Source organism: Lathyrus oleraceus, chromosome 7 (genome assembly GCF_024323335.1).
Source record: "Lathyrus oleraceus cultivar Zhongwan6 chromosome 7, CAAS_Psat_ZW6_1.0, whole genome shotgun sequence".
NCBI lineage: Eukaryota > Viridiplantae > Streptophyta > Magnoliopsida > Fabales > Fabaceae > Lathyrus > Lathyrus oleraceus.
The window spans coordinates 283,280,874-283,289,125 of record NC_066585.1 but is presented as its reverse complement, the minus strand read 5'-3'; the positions used below and the strand labels follow the sequence as shown (position 1 = coordinate 283,289,125).

General features: G+C 40.0%; 1 non-coding gene across 1 annotated transcript; it reads left to right on the top strand.

Annotated features, from left to right (window-relative positions):
• Positions 1-1,613: 1,613 nt before the first annotated feature.
• Positions 1,614-1,720, top strand: LOC127110009 (small nucleolar RNA R71). Its single transcript, XR_007797249.1, has one exon. It is a non-coding gene; the product is annotated as a small nucleolar RNA R71 (small nucleolar RNA).
• Positions 1,721-8,252: the final 6,532 nt, after the last annotated feature.

Sequence of the window (8,252 nt, the reverse complement as noted above, 5' to 3'; positions counted from 1 at the left end):
ACTCAATCTTCTCTTCTCCTACTTCGAAAGTGAGTCGTCCTCGTTTTACGTCTATGATCGCACCGGCAGTTGCTAAGAATGGTCTTCCCAATATAATGGGTGTAACTTCGTCTTCTCTAATGTCCATAATTATAAAATCGGTTGGGATGTAGAATTGACCTATGCGCACGGGAACGTTTTCAAGAATTCCTACAGGATATCTAACAGAACGATCTGCTAGTTGCACAGACATTTTAGTTGGTCTTAATTCTCCCATTTCAAGTTTCTTGCATATGGATAAGGGCATAACACTGATACCGGCTCCTAAATCGCATAATGCTTTATCTATGACAAATTTTCCTATGTGACAGGGTATAGAGAAACTACCTGGATCTTTAAGTTTAGGAGGCATATTCTGGATTATAGCGCTACATTCAGCAGTGAGTGTAACAGTTTCGCTATCTTCAAGTTTCCTTTTATTAGAAAGAATTTCTTTTAAGAACTTAGCATATGAGGGCATCTGCGTAATAGCTTCTGTAAATGGAATTGTGACGTTTAACTGTTTCAGTAGGTCAACAAATTTTTTAAATTGGCCCGCATCTTTGGTTTTAATAAGCCTTTGAGGGTAAGGGATAGGTGGTTTATAAGGTGGTGGAGGTACATAAGGTTCTTTCTTTTCTACGGTTTCCTTATTACTCTCTTTCTTTTCCTTAGGTGTACTTTCTTCCTCAATTGACTTCTTAGAGTTTTGGTTTTCATTTCTTGGATCTACTGGTCCTTCCACTTCCGTTCCACTTCTTAGTATGATTGCATGAGCTTGGCTTTTCGGGTTAGGTTAGGGTTGTCCAGGAAATGCACCAGTTGGGGCAGCAGTAGGCGCTTGTTGTTGAGCTACTTGTGATATTTGTGTTTCCAGCATTTTGTTATGGGTAGCCAAGGCATCTACTTTACTTGCTAGTTATTTGATTTGTTCGCTAGTGTGTATATTCTGGTTTAAGAAATCTTTATTGGTTTGCTGTTGAGAAGCTATGAAGTTCTCCATCATTATTTCCAAGTTGGATTTCCTAGGAACATTATTGTTTGGTGTAGATGGGGTCGGCTTTTGATATCCAGGAGGTATAGCTGGGGCTTGATTTGGAGCTTGTCCTGGTGCGTATAAAGCATTATTACTCTTATATGAAAAATTAGGATGATTCTTCCAGTTTGAGTTATATGTGTGTGAGTAGGGATTTCCTTGAGCATAATTCACTTGTTCTGCTTGGATTCCGGTTAGGAGTTGACAATCGGCAGGAGTGTGACCTTGGATTCCACAGACTTCGCAATTTTGAGTTGCGGCAACCACGGTGGTTGGAGGTGATACATTCAAACTTTCAATTTTCTGGGCCAGGGCTTCCACTTTTGCATTAACATGATCAAGGCTACTTATCTCGTACATGCCACTTTTCGTTTGAGGTTTCTCTACCATTGCTCGGTCGCTTCCCCACTGATAATGATTTTGAGCCATGCTTTCGATAAGTTGATAAGCATCGGCATAAGGTTTATCCATAAGTGCACCACCTGCGGCGGCGTCTATTGTTAACCTTGTGTTGTACAAGAGACCATTATAGAAGGTATGAATCACTAACCAGTCCTCTAAACCATGGTGTGGACAAAGTCTCATCATGTCTTTGTATCTTTCCCATGCTTCGAAAAGAGACTCGTTATCTTTCTGTTTAAATCCATTTATCTGGGCTCTCAACATAGCTGTTTTGCTTGGAGGAAAATATCAGGCAAGGAAGACTTTCTTCAACTCGTTCCATGTGGTAACTGAGTTGGAAGGAAGAGACTGAAGCCATCTTCTAGCTTTATCTCTTAACAAGAAAGGAAAAAGGTGAAGTCGAATTGCCTCTGAAGTGACACCATTAGCTTTAAGAGTATCAGCGTATTGGACAAATACGGATAAATGAAGGTTTGGATCCTCGGTAGGATTTCTAAAGAATTGATTCTGTTGCACTTCCTGCAACAGAGCAGGTTTAAGTTCGAAGTTGTTTGCTTCGATTGCGGGTGGAGCAATACTCGAATGCGGCTCATCTTGCGATGGAGCAGCGTAATCTCGAAGAGCGCGAGATGGTTCTGCCATCTCGGGTATTGGTGAAGGAAGAAGATTTTTGAGGTCTGGCACTTCGATAGGAGGGAGGTTGTTTGCAGCATGATATTCCCGAATTCGTCGTAAGACTCGGAGATATAGTTCGATGTCGTTGATTCGTAAGTAAAACGGCTCGCCTTGTGAGCGAGTGTGTGGCATACAAATCAACGAAAGAAAGAAAAGAAAAAAAAAATAAAATACCTTAGTCTCTACAGCGTAACAGAAGAGTTACGATATCGACTAAACAAAAGTCCCCGGCAACGGCCCCAAAAACTTGATCGCGACTTTATGAGTCGAATGGGGTACTAACTGCAAGTGCACAGTTCTATCGCGTAGTTTTAAAAGATATCGATCCCACAGGGACTTATGAATCGATATACCGTTTTCTAAGGTTACTTCATAAAGCTAAGGCGGATGATATTTTGATTGTTTCGGGGGAAAAGTTAAAACTAAAATAAGATCTAAACTAAATATCAATTAAGCGGATATCGGTATGTAGTTCGTCGTAATTAGGGAATCAAATCTTCGTTGGTTTCTTGGTTTTAAAATAAATCTTTTCAGTAGACACTATTGATTAAAAGCCTTTTCTCAAACTCTCGCTCTGTTGAATAGACTGTGACTTTATATTAACGTAGCTGTCACTTATTAGTTAAGTCCAAAATCACTTTTTGAAAACAATAGAATCTATAGAAACTCTTTTTAAGAAAATACTAATCGTTTAAACACCCTCGTCTCAAACTCTCGCTCTGTTGACTTAGATTATATAATTAAATTCAAATGCTTAACTCTCGTCCTCACATTTAACTTTTAAAAGTACTTTTTGAAAAAGATTAGAATTTAATTAACTCTAAAAATTGCTTTCGCCCTGATCTAGAATTAATGTTCAATTTACACTGTCCAGTTAAAAACTCAAACTTTCGTTCTATTGATTTTAACTTCTTTAGTCTTTTACTCTCGTACAAAAACCTTGGTATTGAACTTGTAAATTGAGACCATAAAAAGAGTGATTTTATTTTTAAGCGTAATTAAACCAACTTAGTTTTGATTCCTTCATTCCGCTTACTTTACATACCGATACCTAAATAAATTAGCCAGACATGCTGAACAGATCTAAACAATCATCATGCTTAAATAGAAACATCTCAGGCAAATAACGTAAATAAACAATAAAGCAGGGCATATATAAATTCAAACAATAATTAAAGAACCTGAGTAATTAATAGCAGTCTTGAACACTCCACCACAGACCGGTTGAATTTGTTCTTGAATTCTTCAATCGGACAGGAAAATAAAAGTGAAGGAAAAAAAACCTAGGGTCTAACGTAAGGTTAGATCCGGTAAAAGATACACAATAGTTTCCGGTGTAGAAACCATTGTGTGAAAAATTAATTAAGTGCTGAAAGATTGACTGGAAAAGAAAATAGAAATTGCAAAGAAAAGTAAAAACTGTAAAAAGGTAATGCTGTGAAATCTGCTTGCACGGCTGGAAGAGGAAAAAAAAAAGCACGAAGAGGCGAGAGCTGCAGTGTTTATTCCTTGGCTCTATTTATATTATCCCAATTTGTAACGGTTTCCAAAACTCCTTCCGTAAAAGTGGTTTTCACGTTTCCCAGGTCAAGCGTAACAATAGGCTTCAACGTGCCTCTGTTGCGCTTCTGAAGCCAAAAATATAGGAGAATGGTGTGACGTCCGTCACACCATGTGTTACGCTCGTAACACAAGGCAGCAGGGCGTGACGCTCGTCACACCATGTGTGGCGCTCGTCACAGGCTCAGCGCTAGTACTTTTGGGTTGGGCTTGGTTTGGTGAAATTTGCTTCTCTTCATTTCTTTTTGCACCTCCTTTTCTTCCTTTTTCACTTGTGCTTCAAATAAGCTACCTGAGACAAATAAAAGGAAAAATACCAAGTAATATCGAATAAAATGAAATAAATTGAAGTGAATAATAATATAATTTAATTAAATCGAGTCCAAAAATGTGATATTATTTCATGTTATCAATGACTGCAGGTGTTTGATCCAAGTACCAATCTTTGGCTTTTCCGAGCAAAGCATGAGGAAATAGTCTTTTGAACAATGGTAGCTCTTGAGCTTGATCAACTCCGGCCGCCAATGCTATCTCATAAAATTTGGTGAGAAAAGCAAAGGGGTCTTCATGGTCCTGTCGCATTCGCGAAAAACAACCGGCGGGAAAAAACAAACAAACAGAGCCGCCACCGTGCGTTATTTATCCCAAAGGAGGGAAAGGAAACGCTCGAAGTAAACCTGGAAAGGAAAAGGAATGGTCTTACGACCAGAGATTGCTAGGATCGGGAGTCGGTTACGCAAGGGGAAGGTATTAGCACCCCTCACGTCCGTCGTACTCGACGGGATCCACGCTCAGAAGAAAAGAATAAGGTTGCTAAATAACTGCTCAAAAAGAATGCACACACACTGGAATAATAAAACAGGCGAAAGAAGATGGAGGAAGGGGACTCGACAGGATGTCGCATCCCGGGCCTACGTAGTTTGTCAGAAACAAACATCAGAGCCAACGTAGTTCGGGGAAACGGGAACGGGCTCGCTAGGATATCGCATCCCATGCCTACGTATCTCATCGGGAATGAGAATCAGAGCTACCGTAGTTCGGCTAACGCACGCCGAAACAAAACACAACACAAAGACGCTGAGACGTCAAACGAAAGAACACAACAGGAAATGGAATGCCAATCAATGGACTTACATCCAACTCCACACCAAACAAACCAACGGGAAACCGAATGCCAATCGCTGGACTTACATCAGACTCCAAACAAACAAACACACACCAAAAAAAGAAAAAGGGTGCCCGGAGAGATCTCGCACGATCTCCTGCCTACGTACCTCATCTGATATGAGGATCAGGGCAACGTAGTTCCCCTAAACAGGGGAGAAACTTCTATCCTAACTAGAGACTGGGAAATAACAAACTAAAAGGGAGACTGACTCGAGCCTAATAGTTGTCATGTAATCCACAATAGTCCTAGATTAAGGTTTCTAACAAGAGTTTGAATCACACAGGCAGTGAGTCAACTCAAGTCTATCTCTACGTACATTCAACTTCCTTGAAAGTTGATCATACGACTCCTACAGAAAGGAGATGAGAAGCAAAACAGATAAACATCAAAAGCAATCAGCACGCACTATACACAACCAAGGGGGCTCAAGCAAGGTTGGGCTTTAGTCAAGGGGTCATATCGACCTTGACAAACAAGCCAACTGGAAAGGGTGGTCAGGCTCTTAACCTCTAACATTGAGAGTTAGGGTGAGCAGATGAAATGGAGATGAGGGTTATGCCTCATAGCTCTTAACCCGGGCCTGGGTGAGCTTGAATCAAAGAATGTGTGGGAGTCCAGAATGTGGGACTCTATTCCACATGACTGACACAACAAGATTTTGGGCTTTTATTCAAAGTGCATCAACACATGGTGTGAGCAAGATGAAAGACACAACTGAATAGCAGGGGATGGATTGCACATCCCTCTTATCTGCCAATGCCTCTTCACTTAGGAGGTCTTTGAAGTACAAGGCACAAATATAAACAACCACAAACATTGCCTCTTAAGGAGGGCTTCAGACAGGTGCCTGCCAAAATAACATGACAGGTCTTCCAAACTACATGGAGAACAGGAAGTTACCTAAGTGGTATGCCAACCACAAGCAAAGCAAAGCAACTCAAATAATTAGTTAAAGCGGCTAAAGTACCTGTAAGAAAAGCTAAACCAGTCAATATTTACATTCAGACAAATCAAACAATCAACAACAGTTAGACAACCAATTATCAGACAACAATGGTGCAAGGCCTAAGGTGCAAGCAAACTAAATTGATTCACCATCCAAAAGACCTACAAAACAGCAAGGTTAGTCAACCAAAATAACTTGTATCTCAAGTGATGAGATCATATCAACCAATGTGGCTAATTGCTTGAAACCTAAAATGCACAACTCAAAATGTGAGTCCAAACCCCTAAGGCAAAGCCTAGGGTCAAAGATGAAGAAAAAATTCAAAACAGAATCTAACACTCAACATGAATCATCTTCAATCAATCATGAACATGCCCTAAAAAGGACTAAATCAAAATCACTAAGCAAGGGCATGTAATAAGCAAGAGAAGTCAAAGGCAATTTCAAAGCACATATTTGGTCATTAAGAAACAAAATTCTATATCAAAACAGAAATGACTCAAACAATTCTGGAAATTTTTATGTGCATACAACATGTCCAATACAATCATCATACCAAAAATCATAAACAAAGAAGCTCATTTGATATGGAAATGAAAATGCACAAGTTGATCATCAAATTGTGTGACACACATTGTCACACCATGCAATCATGTGTATAAAACAGAAATGGCAAATGAGAAAAATGCACAATCAAGCCTCAAACATCCATCAACATGTTAAGAATCATCATGCAAAATTTCATGGCAATTGGATCATTATTGAGCATTTCACAATAGAAAGAATGAGACAATGTCACAAAAGCATACATGATCAATCAACCAATCACTTGCAAAGGTGAGCATGACACCGGGTTTTGTCCACCTCCCGGGTTCGAAGAAGTAAATTACATGGTGAACCAACGAGACTACCAACCGAGGCAACAACAACAACAACCGTATCAACCACATCCTCCAAATCAACAACAACACTTTCAAGGGAATCAAGGGTTCCAACCAAGAAGTAACTATTACCATAACCAAGGTTATGGGGGTGGTTCTTCTAGCCGTCAAAACCCTCCCCAAAATCCTTACCAACCTCAACAACCGCCGGTCGTGATTTCAAAGCTAGAAGAGACATTGATACAATTTATGCAAATGTCAATGGCTAATCAAAAAAGTAACGATGCGACAATCAAAAATCTCGAGACTCAAGTCGGACAACTTGCTAAACAACTAGCGGAAAACAACCCGGACCATCTTTTTCGGCGAACACGCAAACGAATCCTAAAGAGCATTGTAAGGCGATAATGACGAGAAGTGGAAGGGAGTTTATTAGTGAGAGTGAAAAGAGAGATGAGAGCAAAAAAAAGAGGATGAGAAAAATGGTGAGGAGAAAATAATAGAGGATAGTATTGATGGGGAAGTTGGGGAGTGAAGTGAGGAAGAAGTTGAAAAGGATAAAAAAATGGTAAAGTTGAAAATAAAGAAAGTGTGGAAGTAGAAAAAAATAAGAGTGATGAAGTGATGGTGGAAGGAGTGAAAAAGAAAAGAGCGAGGAATTCTAGAGTTGCTAAAGGAAAGGAGGTAGTGAGCGCTACTCCAATCCAAAACCTTCCGTATCCACATGCTCCATCTAAAAGGGAGAATGAACGACATTACGCCCAGTTCATGGATATTTTCAAACAACTGCAAGTGAACATTCCGTTTGCCGAAGCATTGGAGCAAATGCCTAAGTATGCAAAATTCATGAAAGACATACTTACTAAAAAGCGGAGGTACATGGAACCGGAGACAATTGTCCTAGATGTGAGTTGTAGTGCAATCATTCAACGGACGCTTCCGAAAAAAGAGGTTGATCCGGGACGAGTTACTTTGCCGGTTAAAATTGGTGATGTCTATGTCGGAAAAGGGCTAATTGATTTGGGGTCAAGCATTAATCTAATACCATTGTCTATTGTGAAGAGGCTTGGCAACATTGAAATGAAGGCCATCCGGATGACTTTGCAATTGGCCGATAAGTCGACTACCCATCCTCATGGCGTAGCCCAAGATGTTTTGGTCAAAGTTGACAAATTTTTCTTCCCGGTTGATTTCATTGTGATTGATATGGAAGAGGATGATGATGCTCCGCTCATTCTTGGCCGACCGTTCATGAAAACCGCACGCATGATGATAGACGTTGACGACGGTTTGATGAAGGTAAGGGTCCAAAATGAAGAAGTTACTTTTGATCTATTCGAAGCCATGAAGCATTTACAGGATAAAAGTGATAGGTTTCGCATTGATGTGATCGAAGAGGCAACTTTTGAGGTTTCTAAGCATATTCATGAGATATCTCCTATGGAGTTAGCTCTTGATGACTCATTTGAAGTTTTCACAATTGAAGAAGAGAAAGCTCTTGATGAATGCCTAAGGGAACTTGATAGTCTAGAAGAGTTGCATCCGTGGGAAGTTGAGAAGGAAGAC